A 5492-nucleotide genomic window follows, 5' to 3' on the forward strand; every position below is an offset into this window, starting at 1 on the left:
ATATATGAATAAAAACTGTATCAGAATAAAAAGTAGTGAAATGCAAAAAGTGATATATAATAAAACGTGGCGAAAAAATCAATTTTGCTAGGAAAAAGATCAATCTAAGACGTCAAGGACATCAAAGATTTATATACAGCATATAAAAGTTTATTGACATCAAAGGATTAAGCATTAACAAAGTTAACCGAATTTAATATAATGAATAAAATAAATATATTCATTTGTAGCGAACTTAGCTTGTTCATGTTTATGTAACCTTTTGTTATTTGGTAAAGATAGTGGCTGTAGCATGAATTATTGAAATTCATGAGTTACTGTTAGATATTTCCAGGAGGTCATCTATTTTACTGATTCTTATTAAATTCGATATACTAGGTTTGTTCGTTTTAGCTGATCTTCTTACACTTTCTACACTTTTGGTATTTCTATCTTTATTCATTGCATAAGTTGACACCGTAAAAAAGTTTACAAAGTGTAAAAAGTATAGCGACTTTCTGCTAAACTGAATAGACCTACTATCTTTTCAGTTATAAATAGCAGTGCCATCAGCACAAATTTTTATTTATAACCAAATGAATGCATTGTTATTACATACATACGTAAAATAACATATGTATGATTTGAACAAACCTCATGACTCATACGAAGCATTCAAATTAATATTTTCATATACATTGTGTGAAGCAATTAAGACAATAATATTTTCTTGATTTTTAATTCAAACTACAAAATTTATTAATATTTTCTATAATTGTCTTGTATCAAAGTCTTGCTCAAATATTTCATAACTATTAATGTCTATGTTTTCAATTTTTTAATGTGTTATTTTCTATAACATTAATTACTTCAATAGGATTAATGTTAGTTCTAGAAATTTTATTTTCTTTATTCACAGCATTATCTAAGATAAGAAATAATATTTAGTTTTTACCATTACCATAAATAATTATGAGAAAATAAAACTTTTATTACTTGATTACCAAAAGTGGTTCTCAGCTTCTTTCAACAATTAGAAAGGCTTTCCAATTTTATATCTCTATTCCAGATTTTATTATATTCGTTATGTTCAAAATCAGATAGTATACTGGGGGACAGAACGACCGTTTGAAAGGTCTGTTATAACATATCGCTATTAAAGGCTGAGCTGTCTACATAGACTATTTATTCTGTTCCAGTAGCATTCAGATTTTGTTTGCATTTTCTTGTTTTATTGATAACATTATATTGCACTACATTAGGATCAAAAATAACTAACCCATTTCCTCGAAAACCACTTACAATGCAATTTTTATAATCATAAGAATCCAATGTTTATCTTCCATATTTCAGCAAGTATGTATTTTTTAAACATCTACAACATTATTCTTAATCCTTCATGACTTATTAGCTTTTTAATATTTTGATTTTAACACATGAAATAATCCTACGTCAAGAGGTTGAATAATGTGTGTCGAATTTGGATACAATCCTATTAGTTCTATTTGTTTTTCTTTACAAAATTGTGCTAACTGCATTGTTAAATTCAGTTTAGGAAACTTCTTCACAAACCTGTCACAAAGCTGGACATTGTATTTTTAAAGGACTATTTAGTAAAACAATTAAGATAAGTTCTCATTTTATTTATAGACTGCTACACTACAAAAATTTTGGCTGACCCTTGGATATTCGTAAACTGTAACGCAATCAAAATCTAAAACGTAAGTTGGGAGCCAGGTTCCCTAAAGAACCACTGTACTGTACTGATCGCAAAATACGGAAATCGTCAAACTAAAATTACCAACTAGCTCAGTGAATATAAGGGTTAGGATTGCGTAAGCGGAGAAGGGGGTGAGTCCCTGAAACGTAAAAATGCGGAAGGATTTGGCAGTTCGGGTCAAATCACTACATACTATATTCGATAATAAATTCTCTATATTTCCATAAAGACATTGCTGCATATGTCAGATTTCATAGCGCATAGATCATAATTCGTATTCTACAAAACTATAATTCGGAATGGCATAGAAGACGGTTTTCCGGAGCGCTCGGGATCAATCAGAGCGAATTTCTCTACTAAACTACTAACTAATAAACTAAAGGCCTTCTCAAGGCAGGTGTTTCTCCTGTCACCTTTTAACGAAACTATACTTTCTCGAAGAGAACCGAACGGAGTAGCTCCTTTCGGGGAGAATTCACCTCCGGGGTTCCTTCCAACGAGAGAAGCGAACTGTACTCCCACGAGGTGATCGAACGAGGTAGCTCCTTTCGGGGGAGAATTCGATTTCGGGATGCACCCCTGGTTAAACGCGACTAAATTATATTAAACGTAACGAAATTCGAAACTGAACGAATATCCCGATCACTCTTTATAACCGAATTCGATCCATCATCTATACTGTAAGCGCATATCCAAATTTCCGGAAAATACAAGACGTTAGTACGGCATTATATACACGGTAATCGGTAAAAGAATTGAACGTAAGTTACATATCAAAATTATCTATAGTCCATATCCGAAAGTCCACCAATGACTTGGTCCTTGAATTAATTGCGAATCTCAAAGTTTTCTCGACGTTAGATTATTATTCCCATCATCAATTTATGTCTCTAATTCCCAATTCACGCACTTTGGGAGTAGGTTTAACTCGTAATTCGTGATTGTTGGCGATTTCACGGCTATTAAGCGCGTTTTCCGAATTTTACTCGTAGTATAAGTTCTAGGAGTTGGGACTCCAGCTAACCTTTTCCGCTGAAGTTGATGGAGGCGGCCGGATCCCTCGGCGGAAGCAGAGCAGAGTCGAGCAGAGCCGAGCAGCGTTGAGCAAAGCAGAGCGGCGTCGAGCAGAGCAGAGCAGAGCAGAGTAGAGCCGAGTTGAGCAGAGCAGAGCAGGGTTGAGCCGAGCAGAGTAGAGCAGTCGCCACACTTTCCGATACAATCCTTAAATCCGCGTCAGAACTCTTTCAGGACTAAAGTACGAGTGTCGCAAAAATCGGGAGACACCAGCAACGAGCTGTTGGTCCCTTACCCCCAACTCTTCATAACTATAAATCTAATTGGCGGAGCCGATTAAGTTATTGGTACCACCAATCAGCCCCCAAGGTCCGACTTCTTCCGAAAATTCAACTTGAATGTTCGGGAGTTGCGGAAAGCCGTAGTTCGTTAGGCCCATTTAACACACGACTTATGGGCCACGATCGCTAATCTACTTTTATGACCTATCAATCACCGAACTTTATACTGTATTACAGATGATAGGTAGGCCAAGCGTATATGACACGGTATTTTGGCTTTGATACTGTGACCATAAAATGTCTCATGGTTCTATAGAAAGGCATGTATATCGTTTTAGTGAACATGTACTATCTTAAAATAGTACAGGGTCACAAGACGTATCAACAATGAGTAGAAATATTATTTTCTTTATGTTATAGCAAAATTTAAATAAGTCAAAGTTGTACAGTCGAAGTTGATACTTTACAAATGCAAACGAAGTAGTGAGTTTACATACGAATCTTACGATTTTTCTGATATGTACCTTTTACTAATTTGTTATAAAATTTATAGTGTTTCAGAATGCAAACAAACTGTGCAATTAAATAAATAATTAATTAATATTATACAATTTTTTTGTAATTGATATTTAAATGTGGTAAATAATAAACATTATTTATTAGTGTCCAAGTATAAGAAACACCTTTTAAGTTTTCCAAGTAATGGCCATTTTACCTTAATAAATCTTTTATGCAAACATCTTGTCAGGCTTTAATAAATGTTTCATTATCGATGCGTATATGTTTATGCAATAATTGCTACTAACTTTAATTTTAACTAAATTGTAGGAAGTATTTATTGTGAGATCCAGTTTAGGTATTAACATGGTGAAACCATATTTTTTATAAGACAATGAAGATTGAAACAAGTAATTTTGTGTAGATCATGGCGTTGAATATAATGTTAAAATTGTATACTTTTGATATTAAATATCCTAAAATATTAATAGTGATCAATTGGTATTATTATTGAGGATTATTAATGTTAAAAATATGTAATCTTAGTCACTATTAACAGCTTCATGATTTATACAAAATGATCTGTATTTAATCACGCTCGACTTATAATAAATATAATTTGAGTATTTAGTTTTTTTAACTGACTTATCATAAATATTGAGATTAGCATTTCTATGTGCAATTAATTATTGGTTGCAGTATTTATTATAAAAGGAAATTAATTTTTTTTATTCCAAATTAATAATATTCATATTAAAAATGATACTTCATATCTTTAAAGACAATGCTTTGTTTTGAATTTTGTTTCAAATCAAATATTAAGAGACACGGCAGTGCTTGGTGGCAAGTACATATATATATATATATAACGTCTGTAGGCTACTCTATTTTTCACAGTAAGTTCGACCGCCTTAATCTCAAAATAAATTTCAATCAGTTTTATTTAAGAATTATACATTGGCATGATTTTGACAGTCATTTTATTTAATGTTTAGCATTTACAGCAATTCACTTTAAAGTGCCGTATGGGCTTTTAATATCCAATAAATTTTGAGTATTGTAACCGATTATACTGAATTAGAAAGGCCCCAGATCTTTCACTACCAGGATATGAAAATTTATTTTCCTTAAAGTATTTAGAAAAACGTTAATTCTCTCCATTTATAGCAGACAGATATCCTATACTCACAATAACGTATATATTGTAATACTCTTAGGCGCAGAATGCTCAAGTATGCTGTTTATGTGCTTTTAGAGAGGTGTACACTTTAAGTTTTATTATTTAAGATATTTAATAATATTTTTAAGATTGACGATTAATGTGACATTTTATAATCCACCGATTTTATATATACCCATACAGCAGACTTGACTAAACGTTGTCTTATAGAATTCTTTTAGTCATCCAATTGACTAAAAGACACCTAAAAGTTGTCTTAAAGCTACTAGGTGCTCTATGGGTATATACACTACCGCTCAAAAGTCTGAATACACTACAGTGAAAATCGACCCATCTTTCAACTGTTATATCTTTATACCAAAAAATGGTACAGAAGTGTACCAGGTTTCAATCGAAAGGTTATTTAAAGGTCTTTCGATTGGTGTTTGATAAAATTAATTTAAGGCTTTGTGTACATATTAAATTAGTAATAACTTAAAGATAAACAATTTAAATATTTGTCCATTTTGCAATTGCCCTCAAAATAGAAGGGAAAAATCATATTAATATTTAATATACAAGGTTTTGAAGATTGTTTCAATAGCTTTCGAATGAATCTAGGAAGAAATTAATATCTTTATTATTAAAAAAATTATGATGCTTTTAATATACACTAATGTTCAAAAGTTTAAATACAGTAAAGTGAAAATCGACCCATTTTTCAAGTTTTTCATCTTTATTCCAAAAAATTTTATAATCAAAGTGAGTAATAGTCATTTCTCGCCCAAATATAAAATTTTTCCTTTAGGAGTTTTTGTGTAAAATTATTGATTTCTAAGTT

The sequence above is a fragment of the Prorops nasuta genome, unplaced genomic scaffold (assembly GCF_024137725.1).
Source record: "Prorops nasuta isolate Cenicafe-Biocafe unplaced genomic scaffold, Cenicafe_Pnas_1.2 PNAS00143, whole genome shotgun sequence".
NCBI lineage: Eukaryota > Metazoa > Arthropoda > Insecta > Hymenoptera > Bethylidae > Prorops > Prorops nasuta.